The sequence below is a fragment of the Drosophila arizonae genome, chromosome 2 (assembly GCF_054131065.1).
Source record: "Drosophila arizonae isolate 15081-1271.41 chromosome 2, UAZ_ARI_1.0, whole genome shotgun sequence".
NCBI lineage: Eukaryota > Metazoa > Arthropoda > Insecta > Diptera > Drosophilidae > Drosophila > Drosophila arizonae.
Window position 1 is genome coordinate 10808321 of NC_142922.1, and position 20987 is coordinate 10829307.

Below are 20987 nucleotides of genomic sequence, written 5' to 3' on the forward strand. Positions count from 1 at the left end.
GCCCTGGGCCCCGTCCGGTGTGGACAAGGGCGAAAGGAAGCTGCTGCAGTAGTCATAGACTGTCATACTTAGCTGCAGATTGTTGAGTTGCCAGTCTGGCGGACTGTTGAGAAGTGTCGACGAGTGCTCAGACAAAGTGTTTGTGGCATTTCCGCACTGCGGGCTAACTGAATTAGCCAAGTTGCAGCCGCTGCTATATAATTAGATGAAATCATTACGTTTTCATTTGCTGCCTTTTTGATTTCATTATATTGTATTTTACTGCCCGATGTCAATGACGTTGCCATCGGCTTAAGGCTGCCTTTTTATGGCACACACACACACACACACACACACATAAGAATTTCTATCAGATGAATGAAATTGCCACCAAAATGTGAAGCGGCATAGGTGCATGAGCAAATTCTTTGTCGTAAAGTTGTAAATGATGCACATTAAATTTATATCTTATGTAGTTATCATCGTACGACAGAGTCAGGAGGGTTATGATTATTGTTGTTTATGCTGGCTGCTTGGCCAGTGGGTTGGCCGGCTGCGATGGCTGCAGATGGGATTTTTAATGCGCCAGACAGACACTTTATTTCTTATAAAAGCCCAAGAATAATGACTGTCTGCGGCCAGTCGAAGATCATATAAGCTCTTTTGATAGAGATGCTTTCATCGTTTATTTTCAAGCTTGATTTCAAACGGTAGCCAAATTGTGGGGTAGTTGAGTTTGTTGACATTTCGCTGATAATTTGGATGAAAATGCCTGAATTGAAAGGGCAAATACAAGTTGCTTAAATTAGAAAACAAATTGGTAAAAAAAAGAAGAAAAAACAAAGACTGATATACATTTTTTTGTGTTGTGAAAGCATATTGGCCTTGTTCAGTGTATGAATAAACCATTTCTTTGCCTTTGGTGCTAGAGACAGGAGATAGATATATATATCTAGTTTTATACCCACATGGCTATGCTTGACAAATCATTTAAAGATGGATCTTTAACGTAAAAACGCAATGAAGATACCCATTATGTTTTTACGTAAAAGAAGGAAATAGATATATTATATCCCCTGCACTATTATATCCAGCAATTCAGCAAATTGTGACTGAGTATACATTGTTGTAAAGCAAATCCATTATTTATATAGCTGATTATTTCCATATATAGGATATTTATTTATTTTCATACATATTATTATTATTATTATTATTTCCATAAATATATCTCTTACAGCTTTTTAAATAAAAATTAAAATATTCGATCTTTAATTTCTTGTTAAGCTCATTCATTATAAAAATTATTATAATTATTATATATTTCATCACTTTTACGTCCTTTGGGGGCATCAAAGATGGAAAAAAGAGAACTAAATTTTCCATTGCAGATATTGACATTGAAGTTGCGGCAGAAAGGCTTTTGAGATAGTCTAACAATGATTTACCTGTTCACATGACGGCGAACAGGTATTATGGAGTTGGTACCTCCCGTCTGCAACGTTCCCCCCTTTTTAGACAAATGTATATTTTATGTTTGTTAAAAGCTTATCTACACCTCTTTCTGTGCATATTAGGGAAAAACCAATATAAATATTTCTTAAGCCTTGTGCTGCATTTTATGTCTTAATATGGCATAGATGGGCTGTAAACAATTTTATCTTATATCCATTAAACCACAATTCAACCACATATCACAACAAGCTCTACTCCCAAAAGACCCCCAGAGAAATAGATGGAGAATATACTAAGCCCATTACACTCTCCGCACGGTTTCATTTAATTTAATTCTCAATACTGAAATAATAAACAAATGCAAATTATAAACAAAGTGTAATTTGATTTCAAAACAAAAACAAAATCTCAAATTAGTTTAAAACCTTGTTCATTAATGCAAAAGGTTTCATTTCAGTGCAACACACAGTTCCAGTCGAGCAGTAATTGGCCAAAGCACATTACCATAACTCCACATGAGCTGTGACTTTCCAAACGTAATATGTGTAAACATTAGTTCATGCTCACACTCACTCACACACACACAGACGCCTATGCCAACCCTTTCTCAATGCGGACGAGAATCGCGTGAAGTGGAAATTTTTGCATGGGGCAAATTATTACTTAATTAGCTTTTCACTTTAAAATGTCCGCGTGGATTGCGTGCTGAGGCCTGTTGGAGCGATACTTTTTCAAATGTTCGCTGAGGAGCTGTTGTAATGTATTAAATTAAATCATATTAAATGTGACGTGCCCACAGCTCTAGACCATAAATAGAAATTATGACACATTTCGAGTGGACACGGAAGCCATCTGAAGTTTTGGGGCTGGCTTATTAATTAGAGCAAATGCGTGCGGTTTCAGATTGTGGTTACGCATACACACACACATACGGTTACACACGTACACACACAGAGAATCATAATCCACTAACTCATACACTCGCACATCACGTGCGCGTTAATGTGCGCCAGTTTATTTCAAATATATTGTTGATAATTATTTGCATGTCGCTGGCAATGTCAACGTCACGCATACGCCGCGTTGTCTTCCTGCTGCGCCACTTCAATTTAATGTTATGCATTGTCCTTACCACTCACATTCATTTCATTAAAAATCATGCCATCTGTTGTGGCTGTTTTTGTTTTATATTTCCCCCTACCCATGTTCCGTCATATTTGGGCTCTGCTCACCTGTCGCATTTTGTATTATTTTTTGCCCATTAGCCGCTCTCAGCTCAGCTCATTGGCCATGCTCTTTGAACTGTCAGCATAACCGTTAATTTGGTTCCTTATTTTTGCCATGCTGGAAATGTGTTAATTAAACTCGCATCGGACTGGGGCATGCCACATGTATTTATATATATATAGAAGAGTTCACATGGAATGCTTTGCAGCCTAGATAGCAGCAATTGGTTTAATCTTATTTAGACGGGCATTTCAAATAGTTTTCAGCACTCGACAATAGTTCGTGAGTTGTAGCTATGCTGATGATGTCATAGAAATGATTGATTAATCCATTGGCCGAGTGCTGAAGGCCTTCAGAGTATGATAACGTCGGTGTGCACATGCAAGCAAGCCTTTGTCAGTTTTATTTTAATTTAATGACATCATTTTCCATGGACATGCGACAGCTATGAACAGCAGAGACGACCGACCGCCCACCCGTTAATAATGTTGTCATTTATATTTCCCAACTACAACAGTTTTCCTCTCTTTATATTTTTATTATTGTTGTCATTATTCATTATCCTTAACTGTTTGCTTTCGCTGCCCTAGGCTCGCTGCTCTGCACTCACTCACAAATGGCCCGTATCGCTTGCTCCGAAATGCTTGAAATACTTATTTTTTTTATTTTTTATTTCCCATTCTTCCCTTAAATGTTAAATTATGCATATACATACATAAAAAAGCGTGTGGTTGTGCAAATGAAATATTTTTAAAGAGGCCGGCATATTAAGTGAGCCATTATCATTAGTTATGACCGTGTAAGCCTGCCTTCTCTTCATACATAATACGTTTACACATATATTTATATATATATTTAAATTGTGTGGACACAAGGATAATGTGATAATATCACTGATGACGAAATCAAATGTTGGTTAATATCATATTTGTTATGCTAGGAGTACATTGGATTGGTGCCATGTTCATTTGACTGTTGGATTGGAGAAAATTGTGAGAGCAGCACGATTAATAGAGGAATTAATGCACTTTAAAGGTTGTTTGAGATGAGCAGAAAGTATACTTTTGATAAATATAAATCGATTGCCGTTTTTGCATGTATTACTACATATTATGATGATGATTAAACTATTTTTTTCATATTTAACAAAAGAAATCACAGAGTTTTATTTCCTTTAGTTTATTTTTATATTACCAAAGAGAATCCATGCGCTCAATAGGCTGTGTCTGTAGAATATTTTACTAATTCGTTTTGCTGCATTGCATACGAGTTAGTTCTCACTATAAATAGGCTTGATCTAGCTAAGCCGATGCTCATCGTTCTAGCATCGTATGAGCAGTTGCTCGTTTGGCTACAGCGTGAGAGATTGATTGTGTGGTTACCCAATGACCTACAGCTGTAGAGTGATAGAGCACTCACTCTTCAACAACTTCAACATCTTCTCCCCATAGATACTACCTCAACTTTAGAGAGGCTGCATCTGCTCGTTCTTACAACTTAGCTACTAGAAAAACACATACACACGTACTCGCTGGCAGCCACCCACCCACACACTTACAGTTTTACTTTTTTTCCATGAATGTAGACATTAATATTAAGAGAAGAATATGAATTTGATTTTTACAATACACAATATATGTAGGATTGTCCATATTCGATGGACCCAATTTTTATTTATTTATTTATTTATTTATTTTTTTTTTCAAATCAAGGAAAAACACAATTTTCTTCATGTTGACGCTCATAATCAATTTATTTGGTTTAAGTTGATTTGTTGACATAACTTCTTCAATAGGATATATCTCTTAAATGGGCATATTGTCTCTGTCAAAAGATTTAGGGTTGCCTGAAGCGCTCGTAGAATATGGACAACCCTGTAAAATATACACACATATATACAAAAACATGTACCAATAGTCTCCCTAACTCTTCTCGCACCCGATGTTAACTCCTTTATTGCAATGATCCATTTTCGTTCAATATATTTGTAATTCAAGGGAAATTATTGAGGTGCCTTCCTTGAAATTTATAGAAAACTTTATAATCATAAGAAAAGAAAAAATATTTTTGGTATAATTGTTAATCAGAATTCAATGGTAAATGAATATATATTAAATATCCATAAGACCCTCAAGGTCTCCACCAGTTCTCTACAATATGCCAGTTCACACATAAACACATAAATATCTGTGTAAATGCTATAAGCCCTCACGCTCTCCTTCTTGGCCTCCTCTGTCAGCGATGCATTAAATACTTAACCAAGTTTAATGCATAAGCGAGCATTCAATTGCTGATGCTTTCGACTGAATTCACTCACTTGAACAGCTTACAGTTATATATGTATGTATGCCAGCTCGCTGGGAGCCCCTGCGGCTGCCTAATTGGATATTGACTCGGAGAAATACTTTCACATTCTGTCAAAACAGACGAGTCATTCCCTGCATGCCGTATTTAAGCAAAATATTTGCCTTAATATATTCACAATACTTATTATTACAATTAATTTGCATATTTGCTACGCTAATTGTTTGCGCTGTTATTTTCGACTTATATACGATGACATTTTGGCCTTAAATAAAATGCAATCTCTCGGAGAGCATACGCTGACAAAGGCCCATAAACAATTGAAATGTATAATATAGGATGCTTATGCGGGCATGTCTGCACCTATATATATGTGTCTGTGTGTATGTGTGTGCATTTTGTTTACAAATGTGCACACCTTGTGCTATATGTATTCGCACTCGTTTATCAAGTGCTAAAGTTGTTAAGCAGCATTTTAATTTTTTAACAGTTTTCGCTTGGAATGCATAACAAAAATATTTGTAAGGGTGCCCAAAAAACGAGAGACAAACAACAAAAGGGCGGCCAGCGAGTGAATACCGTTGGATATGTGCGTGTGTGTGTGTGTGATGTGCATTTGTGGCTTTTTGTTTGGGTTCGTTGCTCGACGTTTAAGTGCAAAGCTGAGTGTCCTCCGGGAGTCCCAGTTACAGTTGCTCACTTCAGCGCCGGGAAGTTGTTTTGTTGATGTTGTTGTTGTTGTTGTTGCTGCTGTTGTTGTTGTGATGAATGACGCTGCATTCGGTCGAGTTTTTTGTGCCTGAAATGGTGCCATTTACAAGACACAAACATTAGCAGCAACAACGGCAACAAGAACATGAAGCAACTAAAACATAAAGTGACCCTAATGGATTGTCCAGGGCGGCAGGAATTAGTTTGTTGTGTCTGCGACAGACGTGAGTTTTGCCTGGCATCAGCCAAGATAGAGAGAAAGAGAGAGAGTGAGAGAGAGAGAGAGAGAGTGGATAATGGGGGACTGAAATGGCCATTGTTATTGCTGAGGCGTATAACCTTTGACTGAGTGCGCATTAATTCAAATCAAATTAAAGGAGCAGCGTCCAAAAACAAATGTCGACCATTTAAATGAGCTATTGTCAGTTTAAAGTCGCATCTATCGCACACACACACACACACGCACACACGCACACACAGATTTATGTGGAGCACTTTGGGCAAGACATTTAACACCTGCAGCCCCACAGACGGCGACTATCATCTGCTGCGTCCAATCAGATTTTTCAACAACAGCATCAACTAAAGCGCACATCAAAATAATTTATGATGCACATCAGCTGGCCAAAGCCAAAGCTATAGATGAGGCGCTGCTGTTGCGTGTATACCCTGAGCAACACCTAAGCACGTGAGTGTGTCTGTGTATGTGTGTGTGTGTGTGCCTGCACGCTAGTGTCCAGCTACGCTGTCCGCTTTGTGGCCATAATGCTCAGCCATAAGTTTTGCTCTGCAAAAACATAAACAAGCTAAATCAAGTCAAATGCGCTAATAAATCTTAAAAGCGTTCACGTCGTCGACTTGCTAAACCTTGTTGGAGTGTTGATATTGTTGTTGTTGTTGTTGTTGTTGCTGTTAGTATGCAAATGACAGGGATTGTCAAAGCCGTAGTTGGAGGAGCAGCAGTTGGAGGCATGCATAGTATTTCCATATGCCTGATATTAAGAATCACAACAATTTGGGTTGATTTATGGTAGCTTTTGGTGCATGAGTCCGAGTATCTAATTGACGTTTGAGCTAAAATGAAAGATCTTCTAATTGCTAGGCAGCCTAAGTAGCGGTCGCAGGAGCAGCCGTTGCACTGCTAATTGAAATGTGCACGCATAATTAAATCTCGACCAAATCTAATTGCTGTCAGCGCCACCCACTGCGGAATCCCGATCGATTTGCAGTCAGCTTGTGCTGCCGCAGTTGCCGCTATCGTAACAGTTGCCGAGCTTTGTTATTCTTGGCGCTGCGGCTACGCAAGCAGCTCGTTAGCAGCAGCAGCAGGAGCAGCAGCAGCGGCAGCAGAGGCAGTGGCAACAATGCGACAGCAGCTTAAGCCATATTGACAATCCCAAAGTTGTGTAATCCGTTGGCAGCCGTCGTGGCCACCAGCAGAGAATACAGACAACAGCAGCAGGAGCAGGAGCAGCAGCAGCAGCGGTGGTGGCGGAAGCAGGAGGAGGCAGCGAGGGAAGGAGGCTGGACGATGGCAATCCGATTTGCATGGCAACTAGCTGAGACTTGGCGCAGGACTTAAGTTCAGCTAAGGGCAGCGATATATTTAGCCAGTATTTGCATTTATTCGTCTTATGTCTTTAAGTTTTCAGTGCCCAGCCATGCCCCAATAACTGTATCTATATGCACTTGAGCCTCGCCGCACGCAAATGGGGCTAAGATAACACTGAACCGCAATTCCCATTCATTCTCGCAAATTTGTTTGTTTGCGCTGCGCTGCGCTGTGTATCCGCCCCGATATTTGTTTGTCAAGTGTTTGTTTTCGTTTTTGTTGTCGCTTTTATGATAACTGGACTTTATTTGCATAATTTTGCAGTTAACACTTGAGCGGCGAAAGAAGCGCGCACAAATGTCTAAGAGATGCAAGCATTGTTCATTTTTTTTTTTTTTTTTTCATTCCACATCTCTATATATATAAATACATTTTTTTGATTTGTTTTGACAAAGCGCCACAGAACGTTATGCCACGCCCCGCAGCGGCGAGCCCTCTTCCCACGGCCAGCTGCTTGTGAAATTCTCGCACGTCTGACGCACGTCGAGTGCTCACATAAATTCATCATTTTATTTAAAATTTCACATTTGCTGACAATTTCATAGCCTACCAACTGGCAGCCCAATTCTTTTGTTCCGCTTCGAGACCGGACTACTGCTGTCCGTGTCCGTCCAGCTGTCCAGCTGTCTAGCTGCGGACTGCCGGACTGCCGGACTGATGGACCTGTCCGTGTGTCCATTGTTTTATGTGCACATAAAAATATTTGCACAGTTTCTTTTGCTCTGTTAATGTAGAATGTAGAATGCTTGATGTGACAAGCTCCGCTGGCGTACCGCAGCACCGCAGCACCACAGCAGACGTGGGTGAGAGTTGTTGCCAGGAGCCTTGGCACTCGCCCACTGCATTCTGATGCCGTATCACGCCAGATGTGGGTCAGTAAAACGCGCTACGAAGCCCGAATCCCCAAACCGAAACAGAAACCGAAACCGAATCAAGTGTCACACCTGCTGTTTGGCTGGGCTACGTCTGTCCGCCCGTCCGTCTCTGGCAGAAAGTTTGAATAAATGTTATAAATACATACAATAAAAATGTTATTTACACGTTTTTGAAAAGAGAAAGTCCAGAATGTCGCCGGCAAATCTGAAACGTGATTTCATTTAAATTTAAGTAGTTCTACAGTTGTTTTACTTTTTGGTTTTTTACAGATGTATATACATATATATACTATACATATATGTTTTTTGGCTTTTTCCTTTCGCTCCATTTATGGGCGCGACATTAATGCGTTGTCTTCTGGGTGCTGAAATTCGTGCAATTTATTTTCGAGATTTTGAATGAATGTTTTTTATATTATTTTGTTGCCATTCTTTTAATGGGCAAATGAGAGGGGCAATACGACAAGTTTTATGTGCAATTTGTGTTTCGGTTATGATAATTTGTGAAACGTGTGTTACATTTGGCATCAATTTTGGTTTTTTGAGTTTTTCGCAAAGTTCTCGTGCAGATATGAGTTTGGTGCGTGAGATTTAGGTTAGATAAATATGGGAGGATAGCCAAAAGGTAAATTTCGGGAGATCCCTAAAGCACTAAACGTTTTCTTTTCACACGTCAAATTTCTATGATTAAACTGTGAAATTAAACAAAATCAACATTAACCCAAATGACAGCCAAGAAACGTATAAACGTATTGACACACGGCCAAAGAGTTGACTGAACTCTGTCTGTGTGATAATTTGCATATGAAACACATTCATCACAAACTCGGAAATGAATTTCGAATTTCAACAATCTTGCATTCAAATTGGGCTATTGGCCAAGGCCGAGGAATCATAAAGATTGTGAGTCAGCTTGAGTGCTTTATTAATCCGTGTTTACGACATCATAAATATAATTACAGTAGTGAAATATACTTTCAATAGAATTAAAAATTAATGAAAACATTATTCCTATCAGCTGAGATTTAAGTTTGAAAAAAGTAAAATTGAATATTGTTCAGTGCTTAATATTTCAATAAAGTTTTAACATAGATTAACTTAATTTGTGTTAACTAACGCACTAATCTTATGGGCAGCCGCAAAACAAATTATATTGTGATCATACATCATTTAAGCCCCTAAAAAGAACAAATTAATTGATAAATAAATTACTCTAGGTATAAATTGACTTCTGTGTTTTTGTTTTGCTTGCAATAAGCTAGTTGCTGACATAATTTAAAGTGTGCTTTAGATAAAGCCTTGGGCTATTATTGTAAAAAATTCATATATAGTTCATTGACATAAAGTAAGGTATTAGGGACAAAGATCAAAAGAACATACTATATAAAGTTTTAGTTGTTTTCTGAAATAAATTTGGGGTGATTTTTTTTTTTTTTTTTTTTTTTAAGCTGTTTAAGCTGTAATAAATTACGAAATTAGTATAGCAAAAAATTAACATATTTCCCCTTTTTATATTTTTTCCAATAAATTATAATAAATTAAAAATACATATAGTATTTCTTAAAATATTTATTATATTAATTATATTATAATTTAAGTTTTTATGATAGGTACGGCATATAAAAAAACTTAAGTTGTAATAGAAATAATAGAATAAATATTGTAAAAACACTAAATGTATTTTTAATTTAATATAAATAAATCAAAGAAATGAAAACTCATTCAACTCATATTATAAATTATAATTTACGTTAAAAGTGTATTATAATGGACTACAATTTATACTGTTTTTTATCAGATTTGGCCTGGCAGCTCGCACTTGTTGCGACAAGTGCGCTGGCTGTGTTTTCAGTTTTCAGTTTCAATTTCAAGGTTGAATGCAACTTATGGACATCCTGCTACAAATAACTCGATGTCGCTGCTGTGTCGCTGCTGCACACCCTTAATGTGGATGGCCGGCGAGTGCTGGGCTCGGTGCGGCGTCAGAAGTGGGTAATTTATGCTTGGCTAGCGACCGCACATAAGCTGACAGAAGGCGGACAGGCGAGGCGATTGACAACATGACATTTAAAATGCGCCACTGGCCGGCAGCGATTCACAGCAGTTGGCATTAAAATATGACAGCAGGAGCAACAAAAAACTAGCGCCGATTTAAACAAATACAGAACGAGAGAAGAGCAAGAAAACAAAAAGGGAAAAGAGTGGGCGACGGGGGGTAAAAAAAAACATCAGCTACGTGCGCTGCATTTCAATTGGGCTATCAGAACGATACGCCGACCAGGCCAAGACCCACACACGAACGGGGCTTAGAGTAGCATTTGGCAGGCTCTGGCACGTGTTCCTGCCTGACTAAGCGTCTGTTTCTAACTGTCAGAGCAGACAGAGTGACGTCGGCCCAGAGTGATGGCACTGCACTGCAGAGCTGCAGCGTAATGCAAGCGGCAAACGTTTCAATCTGCCGCCGTGCCACAAACACGGTCACAGTTATTACCTTGACGAAGGTGTGAATCAAATGAAGTTACTAATGCGTCCCGCACTTGACGGCTGACGGGGCCAAGTCGTGGGCCGATTATTCACTTGGAGCTCTGCTCTCAATTGGTTAACAACCAAAATTAACTTCGCTCTGCGCATAAATGCTGTCTAAATGTTGTGAGACACGATTCAAACGGTGTCTTGTCTTGATGGGCTCGTCGCGTATTCCCAGCTCGTCCGCAAGAATTAGAGCAAAAGCTGACATGCAAATGCCTTGATACTCTAGCTAAAGTCGAGAAAGAGAGTGTATGCTTCTTCGAGGCAACTTCTTCAAGATAAACTTCTTTCGGATTAATGTAAGATTCTAGTGCGCATATTTATTTTATGTTATCTATACTAATATTAATGGGAGGAAATAAATAAATAAATAATATAAATTAATTAATAAATAACAAATAAAAAAAATTACCTAATATGATTTTATGTTTTGATATATTTATTTTATGCTATCCATATCAATATTATGGTGGACAGATTTAATTTTATGTATCCATATGATACCCAAATTATTTTAGTTAAGTCTTGTAAAAAAAAAAATAAATTAAAAAAAAATAAATAAATAATTAGCATAAATAAATGAAATATAAATGAAAAGAATAAATATATATATATAAAATTAATAAATATATACCAATAAACAATATATAATATATATATAAATAGTATATACAAATAAAAAATAATAATAAATTAAATTAAATTAATTAAAAATAAATAAATTAATAATTAGCATAAATAAATGAAATATATATAAAATTAATAAACATATACAAATAAACAAAGTCTACGAAATAAACAAACAAATTACCTGATATGGTTTTATTATACAATAAATATATTATTATAGCTTAAAAATAATTACAATAAATTTATAAATCTTCTAAGTCTTTATTCAAATTTAAAGTAGAAATAAAATTAATATTAATACTATTATTTTATTCATGAATTTCAACGATTAAGCAAATTTAAAATAAAAGCTGGCTTTTAGCGTATTATGTAAATGTCTAAGTGAATAGCTGTGAATGCTCTATTTATAATGAGTAAATCGTATATATACTGAAGCTCACCCTAGCCAATTTAGGTCTGAGAGTTCCCACAATTAGCGAGATCAGAGAGAAAGATAAGAGTTCGTAATCGAGCTCACAGCAGATCGACTTTTTACGATCAACAGATTGATTATGCTCGAGACTCTTCTATCCAAAATCGAAACAGTGAATAATATTTGTTCTGGCAATATGATGGGGCCAATGTTATGTGATGTGCCTCTGCAAAAGTTAGGAGACGGCATAGACAATGCAAAGTCTTTTAAACAACCATCTGAAGATTTGTAACTAATTTAATAACGCTTATAAAAAAGGCAATAATATATTGGGTCCATTTGTATATTAGATCTATAGATCTTTTCTAGACCCGCAGACTAAAACAATGGCTGTTTATTTATATATTTTATAATTTTACACATTTAAGACATGTACCTAAATTATATATTAACTTGTATGTAATTACATCTTTTCTGTGCTAGGGCATTGAAATGTTGTTATGCCACTGTTAATTTCAGTGTTGCTGAAATTGCTTTGGCGGTCACTCAAATTGGACTTTTCAGCAGCCTCAAGCAGAGCAGTACACACACACACACACACACCGTCGTCATTTTACATGAAACTGCTCAAGTTTCTCCAGCCGTCGCGCCTCGCAATTGAAATGCAAGCGGCGTGCGTGCAAAGTTATTATTGAAACAATAAGTGAGTGTATGTGCGCATACTTATGGAATGCGAGCATGGAGCCTGGCCAGCGGATTGCAAGCAGTTGACGGCATTGACTTGTTAGTCTTATTTATGGCCGTTGAGTGTGTGGATACTTTAAGTGCTTCATTAAATGCACATTGCACGTTTTAACTTAATACGAAGCGCTGGCTGCAATTATTGCCGCCGGCTGCTGTTGACAGGCTTCGTTGCAGGCCGCGCCTGGACAGCCCACGTCTACTGTCAGTAGTGAGTGTCGCATCGCCCATCGTCCATAGCCGCTTTTCCTATGTCACTAATTACGAACTGATGTTTAGTTGTTGGCCGTAGACGCTGTGGCGCCAATGACAAAGTCCACTGACGGCTGCGATGCTCACTAATCCATTACCAGCGTCATTAATCTAATAAGTTGCTGTTGTTGCTGTTGCTGCTGTTGTTGCTGTTGTTGCTGTTGCTGCTGCGGCTGTTGTTGTTGACGTTGCTGTCGCCGGTGTCGCACAACGACAGCCTCGTCGATTCGTGCTTCACTTTACCTACACATGTCGGCGACATGCTCCAAGTGCGTCACATGAGGCCAATGTGCCAATACACCGATAGCAGGCCGTGCCGTGTTGCCGTAGGCAATCAGCTTGGCATCGGCTATCTATCTTTGATTTACACATAAATACAGCTCGTTGCTAACTTCCAGGCATTACGCAGCGGGCAAAGTTTAAAGTTGCTTAGCATTTACTTTAAATTAATAAAGTTTCTACCAAAACTAACTTGGCCAACTAGCTCTGTGTGTGTGTGTGTGTGTGTGTGGTCACAAATTGCATTTCTTGCTTCGATAAACATGCTAATGCTGATTGCAAATATTCTACACAAACATGCAACAATTTTGCACAACAAACAAAACATTTGAGTTACTAATCCGTTGCAGAATTCAAACAACTCTCAGCAGAATTCGTTCGAGCTGTTTGCCTGTGTTTTCCAACCAAATATTTTGTCGCCAAAGGCATTCCTTTAATTTAGTTTTAGATTCAACATTTTGTTTCACACTCACACACACACAGAGGCAGGCATCTCTACTTATATAAATAAATACATTTTTATACGTAAATCCGAGTTGGTTTTTGCCACTCTCGTTGCCATTGCTCGCTAGGCTGGCTTTGTTTGGTTTTTGGGGTAAAAGTTGTTCATGGCAAACTTCTGGCCAGGCGGCAAAACAAAGGCGCAAATTGCAGTTGCAATTTTTGGTGGTTACTGCAGCAAATACATGAACATCGAAATATATATATAGACAAACTTATTATATATATGTACTTACAGATATATATATAAATATATCTGTATTTGTATGTAGTTTCCGCAGCGGGCGACGTAAATTTGAAGCATTTCCGCTGTATTTACAAGCAAAAACAACAACGAATTTTCGTAGCCGTTTCTTTACCAACTTTTGTTGGTAGTTGTCGCTGTTGGTAGTTCGTGAAAACTTTCTGTGCTTGGCTCACGACTCAAGCCTGCAGTCTCGATTTCTTTGATGAAGACAGAGAAAAAAAAATGAGAGAAAAAAAAATGGAAAAATTATATTCCTGCGGCGAACGGCGCCTTGTCCACTGGCAGGACATTTCCTACTTTCAGGCAAGCGCCCCTACCCAAAAAACTGCGAAAACAACAAAAGAGCAACAACAATAATAACAACAAAAACTCGAAAACAATTACAGCAACTAATAAAGAAACATTTAAAAAGCAAAAGTTTGTTCCATAACTGTGGGGTTTACCGAGTGCTGGGTCGAGCTGTTGTTTCGACACAGTTTAAGGACTCCCAGAACCCGCCAAACCCCTGCCCCTCCCCCCTCCCCCACCCGTTTGAAGAGTTTTCGATCTCTGCCGCTCGCCTTGCTCGCTGGCAGTACATGAATAAGCAATTACAAACTTGTTATTAAAACGATTATGCAAAATGTTTTTGGATGCCTGCAACGCCAAATTGAAATGAGAGTGGACTGTTGTGTTGGCCAGTGTAGTTTAGCTGCAGCGGCGAGCTAGTTGGCCCAACCGTTTTCAGCCCACTCGTTGCCCGGGGCGTATACGTAATATTTGGAGTGCAAAACGGCCGCGAATCGTGTCATTGTTACCCTTTGCCAGCGCAGAGCTGAGCAAATGAAACCAAACCAAAACGCAAACCGCTGCCGGTAAACTAAAGTGCGCAGGCTAACTACGCTTCAGTTGTCCGTCTGCCTAACCGCAGCGACCGCTGCTCAATTTCAATTTGGTTGCCGTCGGCCAAATGCACGCAACCTTGTGCTATTTGCACACCCACGCACACACACACAGAGAGAAAGACAGTGAGAGCTTAGTTGTGACTTTCCTGATGCCTACGCAGGAGCGCACTGTGCGCAATGAGCAGCTTGTTGAGCCCCGCTGCCACTTGGTTTATTTTAATTAGTGTAAAAAAATACAGAGCCAGCGCACGCAATGGAGTGGCCCACTTTGCCCACAGCCGCAGGTTGTCCGCTCGGCCAGCTACTGACTGAGCTGCTTTGTCAAGCGGGCCGAGGCTGCGTTGCAACAAAGATGTGCAGTCGAGCATGAAAGAAGGCGAATGCACAACGCCCTGCCTGGCTCTGCCAGTGGCTTCTAATGGGCCGCACGGAATTGACTTGGCCGGGTCCGGCCAGGCACGGCACAGCACGGCAGGGCAGGGCAGGGCATGCCGTAGTCCTATTGTCGTAATGAGCACACCGCAATTTGTGTCGTATGCTTTTGCCGCTGCGGGCCGTTTGCCATTCATTTGGCAAAAACAACAATTAAATGTTTTCGTAATGGCCATCATCGTCATGGCTCCCAGAGCTGTCTCCCAGGCCAACAATTTTACTATTGTTTTTGGGCATTTTATTGTTGTTGTTGTTGTTGTTGCTGTTGCTGTTGATTCTGCTCCACTGCTGCTGCTAGGAAAATAATTGGTGTGCAAATATGTAGCCAAATTACAACATTTTGTATTTATTTTAGCTGGCCAAGCCAACGGACGACGGCCAGCTGTGAAGTGGCTGCCCAGTCAAGGCTAACGTCATCCGAGCACCAGCGTCCGGCCCATCGGCACAATTTAAGAAAATCTGCATGCGCCATAAATTCGTGGGGAAATCTCTTAAGTTACAGTTGAAAAGAGCTTTGCCCTGTGCTCACAGTCTGCCCTCGCATTCATAAACACTCACAAGCACTTACTGTTCGCACTCGCATGCAACACATGAGATCCCCGTGCGGCACTCTCAGAGCTCGGCGCTCAGCGCTCGGCGAGCGCAATTTGGTTTATTTCCGGCGTAAAATAAACTTTCAAGGATAAGCAAACTTTTGGCTGTTGCCGTTACTGATGCTCCTGCTGCTGCTGCTGCTGCTGCTCCTGCTGCTTCTGCTGTTGTAGCTACCGCTGCATCCTTAAGCAAATTTTATAAAATAATATTTTAGTGGCGCCCTGGGCAATATGTGAAGTCGTGATGCACACATCCGCCTTCCAGGTCGGCTCTCGTCTCGGCCCTCTGCCCCATCATCATATTTGGAAAAGCCTCTACTATTTGCATATACCTTTCGTTCAAAGCTCAATTTATGCAATCCGCATACACTTTTTTTTCGGCAATTTTTTGTTGGCCCTTGTTCCAGTTCTTGTACTATTAATAATAAAATTTTGTGGTTGGCAATATTTTTGAAGCGTTGCTAAAATATTTGTGAAACCTCTGCGCAGCTAAAGTAATTAAAAGCCACTGCAAAAAGCTAAAAATCATTTTTGTTTACATGGCCCCATGGGGCAGCAGTGAGCTATTGCAATTTACGAGTGTTTTGCATATTCAGAAACTCGTACGATTCAACCAAGAGCATGTTTTAAAGATGAAATGTGGATAGAAAACAAGCAGGAAGCCAAAAAATAACAATTTTTATAAATTGGTCATATTAAGATATTTTTCAGTTGCATAAGCGATTTGCTTACCTTATCTGCGCTTAGCTCTAGAGAGCTGCGATAAAAAAATAGAATTGGAAAATAATATCAGACTTTATTAGCAATCAGAACTTGGTGTGTGTGAGTGTATGTATTATTATTATTATTATTATTATTATTTTTTTTTTAATTAAGCTTTATTGAAATTTTATTGTTTCTAAATAAATCAAATTTATCAAATTATCTATTATAAATTATATCTCTGATTACTAGAAACCTTTATATGTGTGAGGAAGTCATATTTTATTTTTAATATTTATTTAAATTTATTTTTTTTTTTTTTTATTTCGACTTTAGACGCACATTAGACAACATTTATATTGAGTATTTATATAATATACATATAACGAATTGTATATATATATATTTTTTTTTTTACTTACGAAATATTAATTTTGAATGCAGAATCAATTGATAATAATCAAAAAGCTAAACTCATGGAATTAAAATATGTTTCGATCTTGAAACGAGCAAGGAAAGTCTTTAAATGAATTTTTAAAATTTCAATGCATGGCTCAAATTGTTTGGTTATTTATATTCATTCTAATTATATTTCAAATTTATATTAATGTATTCTCTACTTATATATCTCGTCTGAAACTTATTATACAATTTTTTCTGAAAACAACGTCCAGTCTGATTTACTCAAATAATTTTTTATTCACTAAAATATTTGCCCAACTAGCTGTATTTAAGTAATTCGAGTATTATTTTAATCGCTACGCATATATGAAAACCAATTTCATGCTAATCACAATTGGACTTCTATCAATGCGAGTCCTGTGCTACATTCGGCTATTACAGGCGTCGCCTTGGATTGGTATTCTACAATGGAAGGCTGTTGTCATCTGCAGCTCACACGAGCAGCATTCCATTAGCTTTGCGGTCGATGATTGAGCCCCTTCTGGGGCTGGAGCTGCTGTTGCCTGAGAGCTGTGTAGAAATTCATGGCTACAATGCCAAGTAGATGTCGCAGCAGCACATTTATCCAAAATGGAATGGGTCTCATTGAAATGCCTTTGCTAATGAAGTGTGATTGAAATTTTGTTAATTTGCTCAAGTGCTCGGCTAAGGCTTACCAGCCACAGTAAGCGTGCGTCTGCGTGTGTGTGCGTATGTGTATGTGTGTGTGTGTGTATGTTAGACGACTTGTGGAATATCTCATTTACATAATGTTTGACACTTTCCTTGGAATATACAAATTTGTTGCCAACATGAATGCTGAGATAATTTGTAAAAGGTATGCAAAGGTTTTCGCATGAATTATGTTGCCAAGACGTTTGATGACAGCCCCAAACTTGTTCTCCTTATACATATAGAGTCCTTTATCTACATTTATATTTATACAATACATTGCTCTGGTTTTCCTAAGCTCTGGCTATTTATAAAAATACTTGTCATAAGTTTCACTTATTTTTCTTCTTCTTCTCTTCATCAACCTCTAACTTGAGCTTTGTCCTTGTGCTGATTGACTGTCCTGAAATGCTTTGTTTCAAATTTATTAACTGAAATGTAATTATGTTAAGGACTCGACTCGAACGAGTTTGGCCTTGGGGCATTTAAGACTGTCTGCTCGGAGCAGCAGCACTTCCCATAACACATTTGGCTTTTCACATTCTTAGCAAATTCAATTTGACTTTGCTCTATTACGCAATTTTGGTTTGGTCACAATAGCCCTCGGCTACAGAGATTCTAATCGAATAAAATGCGTAAATAGAATTAAAGAGAAAAAACCATAAAGCCGAAGCATGGGAAAGATAAAGCACGTAAAGTGTACAAAGTACACTAATATTTTCATGTTTTTAAAAATATTATGAAAAAGAATTCAGGGCAGAAGATCAAAAAAATAATTCGTATATATGTATATATGTTTGTTTTTTATGGGGCAAGCAGAAAGGTAAATAAAAACAATTACGGTGTAAAAATACGTTAAGAACTGCAGAAATATATAACTATATACTCGCATCCAAAGGAGCAGGACAATAGAGTGCGCCGGACCCACACAAGTGGCGGAAATAAAGTTGTTGTTCTTATTGCTATGGCTGCTGTTGTTGTTGTTGTTGCTGGCGCTGTTGGCCTTAGACCATGTCCTTACGGCTGAATTTAGTGCAGCTAACCGGCAGGAAGCGACTTCTGTGTGCCTGCGAATTTTTCGCAAGCCCAGCTGCTGTTGGCCAGACTTCAAATTTATAGGCAACGGAAAAGCGACCAAATAAAATAACATTGACAATTGGAAATTTAATTTAAAACTCTTAACAATACAATTGATTTAGGGTTGCCTTGAAATCGTTCTTCCACCGAAATTGCCGCTGGCTCTCCTCTCGCTGCTCGCCATAATAAATTGTAGTGGCATTAAGCCGCTGCACATCCGACGCAGCCAAAGACAAAGAGTGTGGTAGAGAGAGAGAGAGAGAGAGTGAGGGAGACAGAGGGGGAGAGTAAGCACCACTGCGGAACCTGCAGTCATAGGTTAGTTGTTTCCATTTCCCATTCCCGCCAACGCGCTTAACAAACATGACCAGGTCATGACGTGCCCAGAGTGCAAAAGTGTGTGTGTGTGTGTGTGTTTGCCAGCTGAACGTGTTTTGGTATGGTGCCTGCGGCTGAAGGTCCTTGGAATCTGCCGCGAAGCACTGCAGCTACTGTTACTTTCGTGGAATGCTTAATTCATGTGTGCAAATGCGGTTCAAACGTTTATGATGTGGCTGCTCCTGCTGCTTCTGCTGCTCCTCCTGCTGCTGCTTCTGCTCTGCTGCTCTGCTGCTTTTGCTGCTGCAGCCGCCATCATCATTGTCATTGTCGCTTGCATTGTTTGCCTCGCCGTCACAGGGCGTATGCGTAATGAGCTTTTGTCCTCTACCGTGCCGTATGTGTTTTTGGGGGGCATTTGTCTCAAAATTAGGTATTCCGGCTAAAGAGGCTGCCGTGCGATAAATCAACGTGACTGCAACTTTCCCGCTCTTTGAGAGCTCTTTCTACTGCATTCATCTCTGCTAATTAAAACTTAAGGTCAGCAGCATACATAAATATCTCATCAAGTGTCTTCATTATGATGGGCAATCAACATAAATTAACTGTTTTGAAGTGTTGACATGCCTTACATCAATCTGAGCAAGTTTTAAAATTATCGTAGCCAGCGATCTGTGCAGGAAGAAATGTGGAAGAACAGGTGTCGCATCTTGTAGTTATTCATATAAGCAATCAACATTATGGGTATTCCAAGGCAAGTTTAATCCAACAAAAGCTGTTCGTGGAGGAAGCTTCTTAAACTAGTCTCTCTTCCGAAACCAATATGGACCTATGGCTCCCAGTTACATGGGAACGTTTGGGACAGCAACATAGACATTGCCTAGAGAGCCCCGCCGCAGAGAGCAATCACCAGGGCATCGAAAAAGAATACACACGAAGATACCTAAGCACTAGTCAGGGGCTAAGCACTACCAGGGATACAACAGCGGAGCAAATGAAAAAGTGCTTGAGCAAGCTATCATCGCTCCCTAATATAGCTCGTAAATAACTCTTGCTCGTTCGATGTCGTGAAATAAGTGAGAGGAAATTTAGAGAGCATTTAGGCTCGTGATTTCAGTGCATGCATCACCTACTGAGCCTCACCTACTGAGCCTCAATGGGCAACCGACAAGCATATCTCTCTCTAAGCGATGTTCGTTCAAAGAGCTTCATACGAATATTTCAACTTAAGGAACCGAAGTTCTTTTCTCGGAGCTAGAGCGAGAAATTATAATAGTATCGGTTGATTTCGCGAGCAGAGTGTTAAGAATAAAGCAGCTAAGAGTTATTGGCCAGCTATTATCACTAATCATTTCGTGTGAGGTCTTACAATATTGCTCAGATTATAAAAAAAAAAAAACTTTAAAAAAGTCTCATTTGTATAGAAAAAGTAAATTCTGTGTGTGGAAACTCTCTCTCTGCTCTTCGATCACATCCATATGTCATCTCATATCATAGAGACATTCAAGGGGGAGTGGGATGTGGTTGGTTTGCTGTCTGTTTTGCTCTTTGTATTCATTGCATTTAATGAAATGAGCAAATTGCGTTTCCTAATTTATTACAATATTTGTTATTATTGGACATTTGCATAAAATAAAATTAAATGCAATTACAACTGCAAATATATATGCAAATGATATCAAATTATATGAAAGCGTAAATTGAGTTTATTACACCAAAATATTTCACTGTTTAATATCTGAATGGCCTTATTGAACTACATTGCTTGTATGTGAATATGAGTGTGTGTGTGTCTGTGTGTGTGGGTGTTTGAATGCATTTATTTATAGTGTTTAATAATAATGCAGCACTGCGCTTTGTAATTGTGTTGTTGTGGATATCGTTAGATATCAATATTTAATAAAAAGCGAGTTTAATTTGGTTAGATAATTAGGTAGAGTTTGAATTTTTGGTAGTGAAATTCATTTGCTAAAATAGGCTTATGAATTACGATTGTATTATTAAAATTTCGCTTTGCGCTCGATGGCTGCTCATTTATATTATTTTGTGCTGTTTTTAATACAAAGTATACAATTATATTGCAATGATCTATAAATTGATTGAATTCACCGCGC

The 20987-nt window shown here is 38.7% G+C and overlaps 1 long non-coding RNA gene across 1 annotated transcript; it reads right to left on the reverse strand.

The window, feature by feature from the left end:
- Positions 1-4215: 4215 nt before the first annotated feature.
- On the reverse strand, positions 4216-6040 carry LOC149270291 (uncharacterized). The gene is made up of 3 exons (XR_016271643.1): positions 4979-6040; positions 4600-4697; positions 4216-4535 (listed from the first exon to the last, which is right to left on the reverse strand). It is a non-coding gene; the product is annotated as an uncharacterized LOC149270291 (long non-coding RNA).
- Between the last annotated feature and the right edge of the window lie 14947 nt (positions 6041-20987).